At 40.2% G+C, this 20,507-nt stretch overlaps 1 protein-coding gene and 1 long non-coding RNA gene across 6 annotated transcripts in view; one reads left to right on the forward strand and one right to left on the reverse strand.

Annotated features, from left to right (window-relative positions):
- Positions 1–14,234, forward strand: part of LOC111546577 — a 128,966-nt gene extending 114,732 nt beyond the window's left edge. Inside the window, exon 3 of one of the 2 annotated variants that reach the window (XR_002732829.2) lies at positions 13,996–14,234. This is a non-coding gene — a long non-coding RNA (uncharacterized LOC111546577). Of the gene's footprint in view, positions 1–3,507; positions 4,036–13,995 lie in introns of those variants that run through there. The other variant, XR_002732830.2, reaches the window with a different exon arrangement.
- Positions 1–20,507, reverse strand: part of MBNL2 (muscleblind like splicing regulator 2) — a 172,539-nt gene that overhangs the window by 81,613 nt on the left and 70,419 nt on the right. The window lies entirely within an intron of this gene.

Genomic DNA, 20,507 nt, shown 5'->3' on the forward strand with positions numbered 1-20,507 from the left:
TCAGTTGGAGTTGGGGAAATCCAAAGACTTATGCCTTCCTTCCCCCTCTATGAGTTTGCTCAAGCTGTTTCCATTCCTCTGTTTTGGTCCCCTGACCTTCCCTCACATGAATGACTCTCTGACCACCCCCAAGCTTCCTTGAGAAAGCATCTTTTCCCTTCTCTGCATGTCTCTAACGTCTGTACCTCTGGGGCAGCACTTAACCCCTAATGCCTGCTATTAACCATTATCAATATCAGTATTGACGTCAGACCCCATCTTGGGCCTATCTTGTAAGTTGCTCATGAGCAGAAGCTCTTTCTTGCTATTGAGAATAGCCAGTAATGTAGAGCCTGGTGCCTGGAAGAGAGCAAGTGCTCAGTGCTTGCTTAAATGAATTTTTGGAAGACACAGATTTCAAAAGCCAAGACTCTTGTAAACCTTGCGGGATGAGACCTGGAGTGAACAAATATACCTTGATAATTATTTTAACTGCTTTGGAAGTTATTTGTTTTCATTTTAGGATCCTTAAATAACAGAAATACATGTGATAATTTAATCAAAGTATACATAGGAGGCTTTTTTTCCTGTAAGACAAAAAATACTATTTTAAATATAGCTTCGGTGTGTCCCCTAAAATGAAAATGTCAATAAGTATATGACTGTCTACTTTATCAAAAAGCAAACTTCTACAAATTAATACAAATTATTTCTATATATGAAAATACATTTCATTTTAATAAGGGTTTATTACTATATGCCCAATGTTTTCAACCCTGATTCTTATAAAACCCTGAATTTCATATCATTCTATTTTACATATTGAGTGAGCTAAAGCCTAGAGTTGAACAGCTTGACCTAAGTTGAATAGCCTATCAGTGGTCACAGAGCTAGGAGGTGGGAAAGCCAGGATTCTCACTTAGCTCTCTCAAAAGCCAAGGGCAAATTTACTCAAACTCTGTTTATCCAGCCTCCTCCCTCCTACTTGGAAGATCTTGAACATTAGAGTTGTTGACCTCAGTGCCTGAGCTGCGGATTATCTCAATAGAAGAAAAAATAGTATTGCAAGAGTCTCCCAAAATTCATGTTCTTGGACAGCACTGACTACCAATTTTTAATCATTCGCTCATTCAATGCATATTTGAGTGGTAAATAAGTGTTCATTTATTTGGTGCATATTTAATGTATGCTACTCTGTGTAGCACCGTTCTCAGCACTAGAGACAAGGCAATGAGCATAACAGGCAAAAGTCCCTGCCTTCATGGAGCTTACATTTTAATGGGTAAATGCAGACACTCAACAAGATCAATAAGTACAACAGGTAGTGAATATGGTGATGGTGATAAGTGCTAAGGAGAGAAACAACTGAGAGAGACAGGAAGTATGTGTGCAGAAAACTTTACAAGTTTTCATGGGATGAACAAAGAAGATCTCAAAGGGAGGATGCCATTTGAGGTGTTAAAGGGGCAGGCAGCAGGTCTGATAGCTTCTGGGGAGAGGAGAGAGGAAATGCAATGGTCCTGAGGCAGGAGCATGCCTAGAATATTCGGGGAATAGCAACCAGGTCAGTGTGGCTACAGCAGAGTGAGTGAGGGTAAGAGCAGTAACTTAAGACTGGAGAGATGGGGAGAGTGAGGTGACCAGATGGTGACCCTTACTGGTCATCATAAGGACTTTGGCTTTTACTCTGATTGAGATGCAAAATCAATGGCGGGTTAATGCACTAGACCATATTACTAAGAGGTTTCCATGTTCTTCACATATGTTTTAAATGTATTAGCAACTTTAATAAATTATGAGAAAGTGAATTATGTCAAACTCCCAATTGCTAAATACTGCTGATCTCATACAGATCTCCATTTAGGACTGCCCTTGTGATCAGACAGCAGGTCAGAGCCTGGGAGAGCATAAAGGGCTTACATGTCAGAAGCCCATGTATAGTGGACCACACTATTTCCAGTGTGCCCACCTCAGACCTTGAAAGAATGTGTGTGGCTCTCCCTGAAGCCTACAGCTCAGCCTTAAAATCCAGACAGCTGGGAATAGATCAGCCATGTCTGCTACCAGCTTTTGGAGCAGTGCTGCTGGGAGAAAGTTATCCATCAACAGCTGTTTAGGCAGCAGGCTGAAAATGCTCCTCCAAGAAGGGCAGCAAGAGGAAAGACAGTCTCTCCGGCAGAGCAGGGAAAAGTCCTGGTCAAACTTCTGCCAACCCCATTTACATCTCACAATGTCAAATCCATTTACATCTCACAATGTCAAATCATCCTCAAATTCCATTTCCTCTTCTGTTCAATAAGATATTTTTAAAAAAAAATTTGATGGGATGTCCCACAAATAAAAAATTGGCTGATTAGAATTCGAGTTCCTTCTGTGCAGGAGTGGGTCCTATGTGTTGTGAGAAGGCATGAGTGCAGTTAGATGCAGGGAAAAGAACAGCAGGGAAAACCATTGAAAATTGCTTCAGAATAAGCAAATCGATAGCTTAGATTCTATTTTCAGGATTTAGAGCTAACACCTTGGACCTGCCTTTATCCTGACAAAGGCAAAGATTCAAAGAGCCGTTGGACCTTTAGAATTTAGGGAGCACCACTAGGAGCCCCCACTTTCCAATTCATGGTCCTGAGGTAGAGAGGAATTGACTTCTTTTTGGCCTGTCTATGTGCAATTCCTCCCAAGAATTTCTAGAATTTATTTGGCTCTGTGCTTCTGTGTTTTCCTCTGTAGACCATTGCTACCCCAATGGATACAAGTTGTCACCAGGGGAACATGGTTGCATGTAGCACCAAACACTGCTTGTAGACTGAATAAATAGTGTCTTAAAAGTAAGTACATGTATGAGAGTTTCCAAAGTTATAAACTCTACTGTAAGGAATAAAATGCAGATTCAGACATATAATTTTTAATTGAATTCACAGTAATTTTTGTAAGGTGTGTTCCCAATAAACAGGTAGTGAAAACATACTTAGTAATACAGGTGCACAGAGAAAATTTTTCAGTGCCAAACGAGGAATTTTAATTCTTTGAAAACCTATGAGTAGTAAATAATAAGTAATAACATGAATCTAAGTTGTGGGCTACTTAGAATTCTAACTCAATGGCTGTGGTTAGAGCAAACTATGGGTTATGAAGACCAACGAGAAGAAGAGACATTCTAGGGTTTCCTGGTCTTTGAGAGCTACCATTATAGACTCATTTCTTGGAGATATTTCCTATTCTTTGTGATCCAGGAATTTTGCAATGATAATAATCCTGAAATCACTAAAACTTCAGTGAGAAGTAACTGTTAATTACCTACCTCCAGTAAAAGAGGGCGTTAGAATGGAAAGAAAATAATAGACTTCATGAGAAACAAGTGCAAAAACATGAAATAAGGAAAAGTACTCAAAAAGGAAGGTGAAATGGGAGAAATGCTGCAAGTAGAAGACAAACTTCTTTGTTTTTATCATGAGAGGATATTGGATTTTATCAAACACTTTTTATGCATCAACTGAAATGATGTCTTCTGTCCCCTTATTCCATTAACAGAGTGTATTCCAGTGATTGATTTTCATGCACTCGGAAGCACTTTGCCGAAGGCTGGAGCGACTGTTGACATGCGCACCTACACTGTTCTTCTATGAATCTTTTTTTTTTCAAGTTATTGTCTTTGTTGGATCGTTTCTAGAATGTTCTCACATGCCATGGGGATTTGAAGCTTTAAAACTTTACAATGTTTGAACTCTAAGAGCTAGTTCTTAGTCATCAGTTGGTTTCATTCAAGTTAACACCAAGAGTAGACGCTCTTTTCCTTCATTCAAAGAAAAAATAAGATCAAGAATAACTACAGAAAAGGACTATCTGTAATGGAATGTGGGGCAGGTTATGCAAAAAGAGGAATATTGGTGTTTGGAAGAGATTTAATGGAAGAGGAGGCTCAGGAGGGTGCTAAGGAGAGAGGACTGTTAGGACTGTTGGACGTTAACCCACCTGTAGCCCCTTAACAGTATTTCCTCACATATTTAATTCAGGCAGCTTCCATGACCTCAAAGCAAACAAGGAGGACTTCTGCATGAGCATCACACATCTATGCATTTTTTTTTTTTTAAAGAAAAAATCCCTTCTAAAAATCCAGCGCTATCTCAAGAAACTGATTTTGCTAAGGAATACAATTTCAGTTTGCTATTTTTGCGGTCTGAAATCTTTCTCTTTTCTTTTAATTAAAAATGTAATCCCATAAAGCATAGCTAGAATGAAAATCTTAAGTGTGTGAGCTGGCTTGTTTGCTTAAATTTAATTGTAAACATCATTAAACATTGGGAAACATGGTTGGGGGGGGATTCACGCTTAAGAGCACCACTCTACCATAATTACGACCATGTTTGAAGACTCATTTTTGACAGTTTCATATTTTTATATAGTTATAACCTTGGTGAACAAATAATTTTATCTCCTGATTGTTCTTATGGAGCCGATCACGCACCTTGCTTTTCTAGGCTTCTGGAGAGCCTCACTGTTTACAATGCCGGCATTGTGTTTGCTTGAATGAGTGCACCACAATTAACTCTACCTCCCATTCAGGCTCTTTACAGTTCTGCACTTTCATAAATAATTTTGTGACAAGCATTTTCACACACATAGTCATTCCTCCCCCTTTTTTATTTCCTCAGTGTAAGTGGAATTATTGGATTAAAGAGTATGGATTTTTGCGTGGCTTTTAATGTGTCTTGAACCTGCCCATTCTCAAATGTAATCTTATCTGAGCTCTCAGCATATCTACAAGTTTCTCTCAAGACCTAATCATATTACATTGATTTTTATCAGACAATGAGCACATGTTTTTCTTTTTACCTTAACTGCCAGGAAACTCAGAACTAAAGTTCTATCTAATAAAGAGTTCATCTCAGGTGACCAGTAATATGTTACTCTTTTCCTTTGGGTTGATTTTCTACTTAGCTGTTCTTAAAAAAAAAAAAAAAAAAAAAAAAAAAAAAAAAAGCTGAATTTCAAAAATTCTTTCAAATTCCTTTTAGAAACAAGAGGGCTATAGGCCGGGCACGGTGGCTCATGCCTGTAATCCCAGCACTTTGGGAGGCCGAGGCAGGCAGATCACGAGGTCAGGAGATGGAGACCATCCTGGCTAACACATTGAAACCCCATCTCTACTAAAAATACAAAAAATTAGCTAGGCATGGTGGCAGGCACCTGTAGTCCCAGCTACTCAGGAGGCTGAGGCAGGAGAATGGCATGAACCTGGGATGGGGAGCTTGCAGTGAGCCGAGATCAAGCCACTGCACTCCAGCCTGGGCGACAGAGGGAGACTCCATCTCAAAAAAAAAAAAAAAAAAAAAGAAACAGGAGGGCTATAAATCTCACATACACACAGACATATATACAAACATGTATTTATTATATCTAACATAAAACTTCACATAATTAGCATTGTATCATGAAAATGTTCTTGGCACTGGAATCTCTAAGATGATGCAGGACAATCCCCTCTTTTTATGGTACAGACCCTGAAGCTAGAGAGAGAACGCGACTTGTCTGGGATCACAGAACTCTTTGGAGTCAGAGCCAGAACTAACTCTAACCCAGGCCTTTGCATGCCCAATCAGCACCCCGAAGACAGCATGAGGAGCTGGTTATTTGCTGAGCCTTACACCCTGACATTTCTGCCACGGGCTAAGTCCTCTGCTGGACAGTCCTCTGTCCTTACCACCCTCCTAGGCCTCCACTTTGGTTAAATCTCTTCAAATGAATGTTCAAACACCAATATTCCGCCTTTTGCACAACCTGCCCCATACTCCATTACAGATAGTCTTTCTCTGTGCTGTTCTCGATCTTATTTTTTCTTTGAATGAAGGAAAAGAATTTCTACTCTGGGTGTTAACTGGAATGAAACCAACTAATGAACAAGAGCTAGCTCTTAGTGTTGGGTTGAAACAGTGTAAAAATTTTAAATTTCAAATTCCCACGGCGTGAGCCATGCTCAAGCATCTCTCTCCATGACAGTTTTCATCTCTCTTTCTTCCCTGAATTTCCCATTGCTACCATCCTCTGCAAAGCCCACATTATTTCATTCCCAGCTGTTAGTTTGCTTGGGCTGCCATAACCAAGTACCACAAGCTGGGTGGCTCAAACAACAAAGCCTTATTCTCTCACAGTTCTGGAGGCCAGAAGTCCAAGATCAAGGTGTGTAGTAGGTTGGTTCCTTCTGAGGGCTATGAGGAAAAGATCTGTCCCAGTACCCTCTTTTTGACTGTGGATGGCCGTCTTCTTCCTGTCTCTTCACGCTGTCTTCTCTCTATGCTTATCTCCATGTCCAAATTTCCCCTTATAATAAGGATACCAGTCATATTGGATTAAGACACCCTGATGACCTCACTTTAAATTGACCACCCCTGTAAAGGGCCTGTCTCCAAGTAAGTTATAGTCAATAACAGTGGTTTGAACTTCAACGTATGAATTCTGGGGGAGATGTGATGCAACTGCCCTTGATTGCAAAGGTCATTTTGACATTTTTCATTTCCATGCTCAAAGTCTTCCATTGTCCCCACTTACCAAATAAAGTCCAAATTCCTCACTTGGGCGTGCAAGCTCCCCCACAGCCCTGTTCCTATGTGTTGTTGTTATTTATCTCCCTACATACCCCATGGTTTTTTATACTGCAGTCCAACCATGCTACTCTCAGATTCCAAATACACCCACACTTTTCTTCCTCTGCGCCTATGCTTATGGGCTCTTTCTGCACAGACTGCCCTCTTACTTCACCCCCACAGACCCATCTCTGATGCCCTTTCTCCATGATGACTCCTCAGTGCCGCTCAGAAACGTCTCCTCCTTCCCAGGACTTCTTTTGCTTATCTTGCTAGAAATGAAGGGCTATGACCATTGTCATAGTCACAGTCACTTGTGTGTTCCCTGATGCTAGACTGTACCTTCCTTAAGAGCAGGAACTTACTCATCCTTGCACGCCTCTCAGTGCCTTTTCTTTCTCAACTCCCCCAAAGAGATGGCTTGTATCTTTTGTGAACACATCAGAGGAAAAAGAAATATTCTGTTATACAGATCGATCATCATAAAACTTCAGGGGCCTCTAAAACAGCTCTTGTCATAATAGTGAGCAGGCCACACATGATGCAGGTTAGTAGATAGTGGAATAAATAAGCATTAGCTGTAAGATTTAAGATTGTTGGTGTGTGGGTATGAGCAGTGTTAAGTGGGGCACCATCATTTTTACCAGGAAATTCCCTTTGTCCTCATCATTTTCCCCTTCCAACAGAAAATTCCATGAAGCTCATTTCTAAAGAAAAGTAAATACCCAGATGGCCAGAGGGATGACCTTCCTCCAACAGAGGGGATGGATTTGTTATCCAGCCAAATGTTTGAAATTCTTCCACCAGCATGCATAATTGAGAGAGATGTGTTAATTACCCTTACATGACAGCTGGTAGGACTTCCTAGACAAACTCTGAGAGGAGTATTGATCTGGAATCATTTTAAGTCATTGTACTGTGGTGATATAAAGGTAAAGCCCTCGCAACAGTTTTGAATGAGCAGGTCAATGTGTGGGGCCTCCATGAACTGGGGCCTGCAGGCATGTGGCAGCCAGCCAGTGCTCATCCGGCAACAAAAGCACCAGTGTGGTTCTTTGCATGACATTTTAATGAGTGATACAAGGAAAATCCCAAGGATGCAATCCCTATTATTATAATAGCTCTATGGCTCAAAATGGGTTGTTATCAAAGAGAAATGCAATTCCAGAAACTGAGGATAAGATTTTTGTTTTTATCCCCTGTATCTGTGAACAACATTCTCATCATTGACTGTTATTTAAGGGAACTGAGTGCACAGCGTTTGACTCAGCACTGTGGACATTTTGAAGAGGGAGCAGAAAATACAATCCGTGCCCTAGAGGAGTCACTATCTTGGCACTTGGGTGGAAAATAATTTAATTCTCTAAAGTCTTTTCCAGGTCCAAGATTTTATGATTCAGTGAAGAAGAAAGAGACCATTTTATCTTTAAACAGCAAAACTGTCATGAATATTCTTTTGTCTAAAAAGCAATTCATATTTACTAATATAATTTGTCATACTGCTGCTACATAAAATTTTTCAGTTTTTGTATCACAGATCTGCACAAGGGAGCTTTTGAATTTACTTTTCCCTTCCTGTTGCTGACTGAATATTTTTTTCTTTTACCTGGAATCACATGAAATATGGGATTACTTGACTTTTCTGAAATCCAATATAACGGCATGTCGGCTTCCAAAGTAACGACTTTGTTGTTCATTCATACATTTCTGGAAAAACTGTCTGGTTTTGGTTGAGTCTAGGGAAAATACGCTCCAAGTTTTTTTTTCCTTAACATGTGTAAAAGAAAAATATACATCTCTTTTAAGCAACTGGAACTAATTTAAGGCTTGGCACATGCAGTGGAAAAATCAATAGAAGTTCAAAGTTGAAAGGCAAAGTTGGCCTCTACAAGTATCACTAAACTTGTGTCCACCAAGAAAAATAAGGAGAAGATTTCTGACAACCAACTAGGATGGTAGGTCAAATAATCAATCACCAACCAATAATCAATCAATACGGTTTTATTGAAGTCAGTTTTATTTACGTTGGATACTGAGAGATGGAACCCACGAGATTTAGACTTTCTTTCTCTCCTTCAGAAAAGTTTTCAATTTAACCAGGGAGATAACAGGCACATGCCTTGAACAATAAGGACTAAGATGCTATATTGATAAAAATCCAGAGTCTACAGGGCTGGGCATGCAGGGAGACTTCACGAACACTGAGTGATCCAACCAAGGCAGAGTTTCCACAGATTCCTGAAATCCTTTTGAGAATCCATCCAAATTTTCTTCCCAACTAGACAAGAACTTATAGTCCTTGAGTCTTGTTCATGTTGCCTGGCAACACCACCAGACTCTACCAAGCCCCAGCAAACCAATGGCCAAAGGCTGTCTACTTCCCATGCAGGTTTCCTCCACATGAAAAATGAGCTCATAAGTAGGACACCTATTCTCCTCATCCCTTTCTGGTGCTGGGAAGCCCTTCAAGTTTTTCTGGAAGTATTTGTTTCTTTGTTTCTTGCTCAGATGGAGAAAGTGAAATGAGGACCACCAAGGGGTGAGTTTCCCATTTATGTCCCAGACAGTCACACTGGTGGCCCAGTCCAAGCCTCTCCATCATGTCTACAAATCATTGCAATATAATGTAAGAGATGTCATTTATGTAACAGTCATGGCAAGGAGTGACCACCATGAGTTTGCTCTCAGAGGGTAATGGAAGGCTCCAGAAATATGTGCCTTGAAGAAGAGGAAAGAAGATGGGAAGGTTTAAAGAAAGCGAGAAAAAGGGAGAGTACTCGATCGTACCAAATACTGCTGAGAAGTCAAATAAAATGAAGCGTTGCAAAAATGATCAATGAATGTGGCAATTAAGCAGTTACTGGTGGTTTCATCTACGGCAGTTGGTGGAGTATTGAGAGCAACAACCAGGTTGCCCTGCAGTGAGCAAGGGTTAAGGGGCAGTGGTGAGGAAGGTCGGACAATTCTGTCATCTGAAATATCCTATTAAGTTAGGTTCTTCTGGTTGGGGACATTGGAGAAAGAGGAGAGGAAATGATTTTTAATGTCATAGAAAATGTTTTCATTTTTCTACCTTTCCTCTGCGTGAGGAGAGAAAGGGAACACATGCAGACTAGCAGAGGAAGCTGCTCAGTGAGGGCACATAAAATGCCAGGACACCTCCAGGCAGAGAAAGCCCCACCAGAATCTGTTGGAATTAACACATTTGTTCTATTCCCTTTTTTATCCCTTCTCTTCCCCTTCCCTCCTATTCTGCTCCTCTTAGACATAATTATTGCTTGGGTAGCTTTCTTTCAAATGTCTTGAACTTTTCATGAAGAAACTCATCATGAGACTCTGACAAAAAAATATAAAAATCCTGAGATTTGGGGTTTGTTTGTTTGTTTTGAGACAGGGTCTGTTGCCCAGGCTGGAGTGCAGTGGTGTGAGCATGGCTTACTGCAGCCTCAACCTCCCAGGCTCAAGTAATGGATTCTCTTATCTCAGCTTCCCGAGTAACTAGAACTACAGGTGCATGCCACCATATCCAGCTAATTTTTTGTATTTTTTGTAGAGATGGGGTTTTACCATGTTACCCAGGCTGGTCTCAAACTCCTGAACTCAAGTGATCAGCCTGCCTTAGCCTCCCAAAGTGCTATGATTACCAGCATGAACCACCGTACCCAACCAATTTGGGATTTTGAAGTGATGATTTAGGCTTTTAAGCAGTTAATCTAAAATTACATCAATCTAATATTGGCTGAGCATTGGGGATCGATACGTTTCCTGATTTGCTCATATCATCTGATACATGTGCACCTCTTAGATTTCACTCCTATTTCCAAGTAGTAGACTGTAAATAGAAATTCTCCTATTATAGCAATTTCTTAATTATCCTTAGGGGTAGTAGAAAGAAAATTTGAAAATAAGAGTAATTCATCTAAAAAATATATGTTAGCCATTGTTTTTCAACTAAACCTAACAATTTAACCAGAACTCCTGATAAGAAGTCAAGTCAAGATGCTAACCGGAATTGTACCTTTTTTACAATATCTGTGAAGGTGGTAATTAGCACTTACTTGATCAAGGGTGGGCTGGTAATTAAAAGAAGGAAGAATCTGGGCAGAAAGCCCAACAGAACACACAAGACTGATTTCAACCATGTTTTTTAAGCGAGCAGATTTCCAATGAAGCCTCATGTAGAAGGTCAATATACAAATCAGATTTTAAGGTATAAAGGTCAAACAGAGCTTCTCTAAATTAAGCAGAGCTGGTATCCCTCCAACTTTTTCTCCTCAGGGACTGTTATGGAAGTAACACCATAGAACTTACTATTTTAATTGTATGTAATAATGCATTTTGTTTGTAAGCATTTAATAGTTTGCAAAACTCTGTCATTTCATCACGTCACTTGATTTTTATAACAATTCTATGAGGTAAGCAGACTAGATATTACTATTATTATTGCCACTTTGCAAATGACTTGCATAAGGTCATCTAGCTTATAAATGATAGATCTGGGATCCAAAACCAGGTCTTTAAAGATCTCATACTATGATCCACTATGAAATCCTTCACTTGTCAGATCATTATATTCTTGTTCGGAGTTAGAATATATGAGATATTTTGGCTAGCATGCCAAAGGATAATAGCAATTATCATTAAATTAAAAATAAAAAAGCAAATAAATGAGTTTTTACATTTTGACCCTATATGTAAAAAGGTAAGTAAATATTTTTAATAGAAAATTAAACTCGTGAATAGTTAGTGTAGGCAATAATCAAATAAACACTTTCCCTGCTAAGCCTCACCAAGTCAATCCCTACAAAGTTTAGGTATATAAAATATGTGACAAAGAGTTTTCTCCTTGAATAGCACAAAACAGTGTTTTCTCATATGGCTTTCCAACTGAATTAATCAGGTAATTTTTTAAATGCAAATTCCTGTCCCCTCTATTGAAAATATAAACCAATAACCATGGGTTGGAGCCCTTCTTCAGACGTGGGATTAGGTTTGGAAAACACTGGTATCAAGCCACACAATGGACTCTGCCTCCCCAGTTACTTCCTGAAAGTGGGCTAGAAGTTTTGGGAGAGGGCTTGTCAGGCCACAACAGTGTCACTTATTCAATTATAGCATTAAATTATATCCAGTGACTGAAAGAGTCAGTGCATATCCAATTATGCCTAATTTATACCCTGGGACATGCTGGTTCTGGCTCATTGTAAACTCCTGGTAGAATCACAATTTAACAAACTTTACAGGACATCAGAAATTGCTATGTTGTCTTCAAAGCTCATTAAATGAAAGCCTACACTTTCTTCTAAGGTTCAGAGAGAGTCTACATTATTCTGATTTTTCTATTTGTTTATGTGAGGCACATGTTCCATAAATACTTTATTGGAAAACAATAACCCGTCAGACGGAGCCCCTGAGAAAATGGGGCATGCTGCCACCAGAGCTGGGAGGCCTGAGAGAGGAAACACTTCAGTGTCCTTCATGGCTGCAGCATTTAATGGAATGTAATATATTCTTAATAAATTTGACATGATCTAAAATATCACTGGTGCAGCCTGCGTGGTTGAGAGAGCTGGTAGCTAGCTGGCTGGGGTTTGCCTGGATTCTGACCTCTATGCCTTTCTCCATTTTGATTGTCTCTGACCCTGGCACCTTCTTATTTTCTTACGGTGCTAACTGTCCTTTCTCCATGTTTTTGCTGGTCCTGTGGTTAATCCTGGCTTCTGTTTGTGGGCACCCCCACCCATTGCCCAGCCCCGAGGACTCTCCCGACTCCACCTGTTTTCCCTTGGCACGTGGCATTTGCCTTGTGACTTCTGCCCTCCAAATCTGCATTGCCAGCTCCTGTCCCCAGACACTTAAGAAATTTCTACCCCAGAAGACTCCTGCCACCTCCCTGAGGAACTCATGATCCCAAAGCCCGCCCACATGTCCTTCCCTGGGACATGATTTCCCTGTTTCTGGGAAAGGTTTCGTGATTCCTCCTCATGCCCAAGGTTGAAGCTTGAAGCCACATTTGAAGAATACGGAGAGGTACAAAATGCTACGAATTGGAAATCACACAGGGCCCAGTTCGAATCCCTGCTCTGCCACTTCGGCACTGTAGAGTTATTTCACATCTCTGAACCTATCTCCTCAACCACAAAATGGGGTATATAAGAACTTTTTTGTGACATGATTGTAGGGATTGGTAGCATAGCCGCTGGAACATGCTTGGCCGCAGGGCACTCGGTCAGTGCTCCTCCCTCCATTCTTCACTGTTCTTTTCACTCTCTGCCTGCCAGCCTTTCCTGTCAATGACCTCACCCTTCCTTTCTATTCTGTTCCCAGAGCCAACAGAGTCTGGGCCCCAGCTGAAGTGCAGACTCCACAACAGCCTCCTGGGAGTTTCTCTGTCCTCACTAGTAACATATTTATACCCATTGTTTTTGGAATGAAATTATCAGACTCAAACTCAACTCTTCCACATACTAGTCACAGGAAAAAAAAAAAAAAAAAAACAACTCTCTAAGGTTCAGCTGTCACATCCACAAAATGGGCCCAATATCATAGGGTTAATTGTGAGGATTAAGGGAAACAACACTTTTAAAGAACTTGGCATTGTCCTGGGCACATATTACCACTTTAGATAACCAGATTACAAATTGTAAACATCCATTCCCTCCTATCATATTCCTACACAGAGAGCTCCAAGGCTTTCTCCTCCCAACCACACCCCACAGCCAAAATATCTTTAGAAAAAAGGACGAACTATTTCTCTCCGCATTCAGGTTCTCTATCATACAGAGGCAACGCTCTGTAAAAAGCATTATCCACCATGCCTTTCTGATTGAAAGGGATTCTCTTCCTCTCATTTGACTGATCAAAATAATGAGCCATATCTAGAGAAAAGGTCTTTAGAAAGCATTTGAGAATTGTTTATGGCTTGGGTCAGAGAGTAAAAGAAGGGAAAATAGCTTAGGAAGATAGTTTTGTTTCAGCTTTCCAGAGGACAGGGCCTTTACGGGGCAGAAACAAGAGGAGATAGTTGCAGGACCAGGGAGAAACACACCTCCAAGGATGTGCAGAGAAATTGCTGCAGAAATCTCAAGGACTTTCAAAGAACATGATCTCTGAGAAAACACTGGAATACAGTCACCTCATGAAGAGCTGAGCAAGCGTCCAACTGGAAGAAATCTGAGAAGAGTAGAGCTTACTGCTCTGAGACCATGTAGGTCAAGGACCAGGAAGACTCGTCTGCCCTATGTTCTAGTGACCACAAGTCACCCAAAGCAACCGATGCTCACGAGACAGGAAGGTTGTAGGACTCTCAGTCAGCATTTGCTATTGACGAACTAATAAAGGCTGGTGGTGCTTTCTGTTAACTAAACCCCGCATCTATACTGGTTTGTTAAATTGGGCCAGTGGAGCTGGACTGACTTGTAGGGTTTCTTTCCCCCAGGGCTGGCGGAGAACTCAATGCCAAGTGAAGCATGATACAGCACTTCCTGCAAGTAACTGAATTCTCTTGGACCAGAGCACCTCAGACACCAGGGTGACCTCAACCTAAAAGCATATGGAATGACATCCTGCCACCCAGCCCACTCTCCTCCCTTCCTCCCTGTCCCTCGATGGACCACACTCAGCTCCCTTCCATCACGATGTTCCTGCTTCTCCTCCTGCCTGAAATGCTCCGAGACACGGTGAGGTCATTAGAAACCAGGCAGATCTAGATCTACCTAGAAAATAGTTCTGAACGTACATCCCACCTCTTCTGCTTCCCAGCCTGGGGATCCTGAGGTATTAATATAAGCTCGCTGCTTCATTTTCTGTCTCTGTAATATCAGAGTACCTATTTTAATAACATGTTACAGGGATAGATGGAGCAATGCAGGCAAAATGCCTGGCACAGTGCACAGCCTGTAGCAGGCAGTCAATAAGTGTTCACTCCATTCCCACCGTACATGTTAATGTCTTTATGTCTAGACAAATATCACATATGCCTCGGGGTGCAATTCCAGTCTCATCTCCTTAAAGAACCTCCAGTTATCATCTCCCATTCTGAAGTCCTACTTAGCTTAACAGCTTTACCACGAACTCAGGCACATCAACCACCATTGTTACTCATCTATTCTGACACAGATGTCTTGTTTGGCTAATTCAATAGATGTTTCCAAACGGAACAGCTGGTGTCAATGACAATTCTGTCTTATCACTCCAACTCCCTACTGTATCTATCTGTCATTGTTATAGATGCCCAATATATTTGTGTGAGTAAAGGAGTGAGTGAAAAAATCCCAGTGCAAGGGTAAAAGGCCAGTTATAGGTATAATCCCCACTGGATTATAATTTTGTTGACTTCTTTACAAATTTATAATCCAGTAGGGATTGAGCATCCACATTTTTGAAGCAGATCAATGGTGGTTAGCACAGAAGAGAGTACAGTGGAGTAAAGATGCTGAAGGTGAAAAAAAAGATGAAGAGAAAGGCAATGTTGCAAGAGAGGCCAGTTGGGAGGTTAAGTGGGCTTCATGGAGGTATTACGGATTCTGAGTTAGACAGGAGGTTGACAAGCATTACCGCCTGAGCTCCGCCTCCTGTCAGATCAGCAGAGCCATTAGATTCTCATAGGATTGAGAACTCTATTGTGAACTGCGCATGCAGGGTGTCTAGGTTACATAATCCTTATGAGAATCTAACGCCTGATGATCTGAGGTGGAACAATTTCATCCCCAAACTATCCCCCCACCACTTTCTATGAAATTGGTTTCTGATGCCAAAAACACTGGGGATGCTGCTGGCCTATATGGTGAAGAAGATATTTAGCTGTCCACCAAAACATATTCTCTGTTACTTTCACTATCATAGAGCTATGGCTGGGTACATGGTCATCTTGCCAGGGCCTCCATTTCCAACCATCCTTGCTGTATAAGAGGTGGCTGTTGGACAAAGTCTTCACCAGTAGGTTGTGAGTGGAAGTGATGTGTGCAGTCCCTAAGGCAGGACCCTTTAAGGTAGTGAATGGGCCTCTCCCACATTTTCTCCTTTCCTTTACGGCTGGTTGGGACCTGGCTGTATCAGTGACCCAGCCTTGACTATGCAATTCCAAGGCCCTAGAGCCTGAAGAATGGCAGAACCACCACAATATGGAAGGAATATGGGCCTTGAATGACTGCAGAACACCCCCAACATCCTGTGATGAGACAGGAGTAAGCTTTTTGCTCAGTGGTTTAGGCCATATGGTTAAAAGTCATATGGTTGTTGGGTCTCTCATTATAGCTTAGCTGCTACAACCTGATTGACACATTAAATATGTATCTATGGAATATATCTCTTAGAATGTTTTTTAAATATAAAAGATAATAGTGTAAAAAATAGTACAGCAAGCTTTTTTGTTCCTACTAAGTAATATGTTTTGAAGATTTTTTCAAGTCATGTGTGTTTGTCTTGGATATAGATGATAGATAGATAGATAGATACAGTAATTCTACCTCATTTCTAAATATGCAGTATTTCACAGTATCAATGAACCATAGTTCATGTAACCAAGTATTAATACTACTGACATGAACATCCATGTACATGCCTCTGTTCACATGCACAAGTATTTCTCTAGAATAAATATCTAGAAATGGAATGGTTGAGTTGAACCATTGTGAACCTTTAAGAATTTAATATATATTTACAAATTGTCCTCCAAAAAGCCTAAATCAATTTATATTCCATAAATCTATATATTTCTTTGGTGTCTGTCTCCTCTCTCTCTCTCCCTGGAATATAAGCTCCTTGATGGCAGGAACCTTGTGTTGCCTTTACACACTACCATGCAAAATGATAGTGCATGGTTCCCTAAAACACTGTCAATATTAGAAAACTTTAAATTTCATTCAGCTAATAGGAAAAATAGAGAGAAGAAATTAATACAGAAAGAATGAGGAAAAAAAAGCTAGAAAAATGAAAGTAGCTGGAATATAGTACTAACGAAAACCATCAATGCTCATGCTTCGTGAAATTCTGAGTCGTGTGGGTTCTTCAGACCAGCACAATAATTTTCAGTCCTAACCCTGCAATTCCTAATATCCCACTGCTTTCTTTCTGACTTCCTCCCAAACCAGCCAGGTACACTACAAGCTATTCTCTTCACTATGATCATTATACTATGAGATTACAGCTTGCCTACACTTTTCAGGTGACCATGTGACCTCAGGTGATCCTGAGGATGAGCTGTAGTGCATCAGTGAGTTTGACTGCACTGTCTCCATAGCAGAAGGCCCACTGCAGCTGCAAGGGACAAGCAATCCTTAATGCCTATGTATTCCTCTAGTGCTTTTTTTGGCACAGACAGAAGAATAAAACTTCCTCATCTCATTCCCTACTCTAATAGTTATGTGTGCAATATTCATTCACCAATGCATGCTTTTGCACTAAGTCCTTAAATGGAACCTTATTGGTGAATTATTGACAGAAAAGAGTATCTGGAATATAAACAGGCCTGAGATAACTATAGAATGATTGTGGGGAAGAGAAAGAAAAGGTGAGACAGACATTATGTAAAGGGAAAAACAGCATGGGTTTACTTGGGTCCAGTCCCAGATCTTCCCAGTTATTGTGTGATTTTGCAAAAGATACTGAATTTTGTTAAGTCTCAGCTTTTCTATCTTTTAGTGAAGACATACTCATTGAGTGCCTCCCATGTTCCAGCCTGCATTCTAGGTGTTTGGGATACAGCAGAAGGCAAAACAAGGTTCCTGCCATGAGTGAGCTTATATTCCAGGGAAAGAGGGAAGACAGACACCAAGCAAATACACAGATTTATTCAGGTATTCAAGAAATAGTTACTGCCTTCCTACTTTGTGCCAAAGATGGCTCCAGAAGTTTTATTTTGTTTTTAAGAAATTGCCTTCCAGGACTGTTTTAAGAATTATATCTAATATACTGAAGAGCTCTGACAGAGTTCACAGTGTACAGTATACACTTAGTAAATGGCAGCTATAATTATCATTTTCTTCTATGTGTCTGTTCTCCCTCTCCTTTCAAGAAATATTTTATTTTCTGTACGTGCTTGCTTATGTGTTTATTGACCTATTTGTTTATTCATCGCTGCTCTAGCTATAGTTTAGCATTTTGTCTTTGCATCTTGTTTCTGGCAGCCTTTGCTTGTTTAGAATGACAGGCAGAGCCACAGTTAAAACTTGGTCTGCAGTTGCATTCAGACCTCTTGAAACTGGGAGGCAAACCACAGAAACAGAATGGATATCCAGACTCCTTCATCAACTCTTCCTCAACATGCAGCAGGGTCTTTAAGCAGCATCTTAGTTTCTATTGTTGCAGAGTGGTTTGATGGGTGGTCCTGGCTGGGGATATTGTTTTGGCAGATAATGATCTAGCAGAGAAACACAGAAGATGGAGACATGAAAGGACAGGCAGGGGATGGCTGAGAGAATAGGCAGCCTCATGGAGTTAGAGAAAGCAGAGTCAGAGATGGCCATGGTGCCCACTCTTACCCATTCCCACCCAATTCTCCCAGTCAAGTCTAATGAGATGTTTTTTCTGACCTTCCCAACCCCAGGTCTGGGGTTAAGCCCGCAGGGTGTTTCCAGAGCTCATGCCATAGATCTTACCATACTCCAGGACACGTGGAGACCCTTCCTGGTACTTATCATACGTATGGCAGTTGCCCGATACTCATCTTGATGCCTCTCCTGGCTATCAGCAATTTAAAGGCAGTAGTGTTGTCTTCACTGCTGCACCTTCTATGTCAAAGACAGAACCTCATGTATGTTAGGCCCTCAATAAATGCCCATTACATGAATGAAAGAACGTAGAGACAGAGGAAGAAAGCAGAAAAGTTAACAGAATAAAGGCAATGAGGTAAGGAATAAGTAGAAAATCAATGTGCAGAAGGAGTGGAAAAGCAACTTTGACTTTCAAATAGTAACTCTCCTTCAGCAGTACCACATGGACAAAAAGGCCAGACAGAAACTCAGACCAGGACAGGGCCACAGACAAGAACCTGGACTGGGATGCCCTTTCCTATCTGAGAAAATGAAATTGGACTTTTGTCCTCTAAAATCCACATCTGTCTCTTCACCTAGTTGATGTTGATGATGGCAATGAGTCAGGTTGATCACACCTTATCTATATAGAACGTTCTTCAGCTCCATGAAGTAGTCTTAATATTTGGGGCCAAAGATCTAGAAATCTTCTGTTGGTCTAGCCTCCCTCATTTTCTAGTATGTATGTCAAAATCTTCAAATAGACTATCTCAACTGATAATAGTATTTTTCCCTTTTAAGCACCTTTTTGCAACTAGCTCAAATTTAAATGATAAAGAAAAATTGACGGCATCCTCTTTACTATCTTATTAAACCATACTTCTATTAATGATGATTCACTGAAGGGCCATGAATAGCAACACTGAAAAGTTCTGTAGCATATTAATGTGCTGAGCATCATACCACACTTAGCTCCTGATATAATTTTAAGTTCCCTCTGGGGGGAAAAACAGTTTCTCTGGATTCTTTTTATAAAAAGCACCTTGAAAAAGCTTTCAGATACTCAAAGACATGAATCTTGTTCTGTTCCCTTGTGTATATCTGATTTAAAGGTTAATAAGTAATTAGGAAGAACACTCATCTAAAAATTGCCAATTAATATGCCATCATTTTCATTAAAAATGCTATTAATTATATTGTTGTACAAATGTCTTGGACTGGCTAATAAAAATTTACCTAAAGCAGTTCTAAATCTTTCAGAGAGAAACAGAAATGAATCAAAATCAATCACTTCGTAACATTATGATTTGGGTTGGATAAATCAAACAAAGGAGAGGAAATGAGTGTCTCAATTATTTAGCGTGGATAGAATCTGACAGAGTTCCATGGTTTATTTTATGTACTGAGTCATTATTACTAAGAAAACCTAATAAGATATCTTGGCAGATATTTAATGTGGAAGTTTGACAAATAACAGTTCTTTGGTTCTTATGATATAAAGCAGCTCTTTATAAATGAGATCATACTTTTAAACTACCCAGATATATTTTGTTGGTTTCCTAGGAGACTGTAAATGCAAAGTTATGACCTAAGTATGTTATGTATTTAAACTTTGTTCTATACCTTAAATGCTGGTATTAGTCACTTATTCAAAATTCACAGGATTTCAATATTGAAGAATTCATGATTAAACTTGTACCATCGCTCCAAGAACTCTACTAGATTTAAATGTATGTTAACAGTTTTATGAGTCCCCAAACTGTTACAGTGCTCTCACCGTACTATCCTGTCATTCCTGCATGGATCAAACATCTATTTCTATTGTGATCATTATGGCTAAGCTGGTCAGCTGGGTAGGGTTTGATAAAGATTACCACTGTGCACGTTGCAGCTCAACACCCTTTTGATATGTAACAAACTATAATGGGGATACTTGTCATGAATGAAATGAACCAAGTATGGTGTTAAGAACTACAGCATCAACTCAGGCACAAACTAATGATTTTCCGATGCATCATAGATACGTAATGGTTGCTAGGCAACCAAATATTTCAACACTGGCACAGGGGAAAACTTCTATTGCTAAGCTAGGATTGGCCACTTTAGCAATTAGTTTTGCATGGGATTGTCTGTTAGTATCTTTGGTATAGAAAAAACAAAAACTTAAAAGACAGTCTGAAGACTAATCCCAAGTGTGCACCTATTTGAGCAGCTCTTGAGAAGGAAACTTTTATCCCTCAAGGCGTGTTTGTATCTTCTTCCTCACACTGAACAAAGATGTGTCTTCTCACAGATCTCATTCATTGGCCCTGTTCTTTACCCAGAGCAAGTTACTTCCTCTTCAATATGCTAACTCTGAACATCTGTAGAGGGCTATCATGTCTTCTCCGAATCTTTCTTTCTCCAGGGTAAACACATCCAGTTCATTCATTTCCATTTCTTCACATACTGCTTACTTTCCCCTCACAATGATACCCTA

This window comes from Piliocolobus tephrosceles, chromosome X (assembly GCF_002776525.5).
Source record: "Piliocolobus tephrosceles isolate RC106 chromosome X, ASM277652v3, whole genome shotgun sequence".
NCBI lineage: Eukaryota > Metazoa > Chordata > Mammalia > Primates > Cercopithecidae > Piliocolobus > Piliocolobus tephrosceles.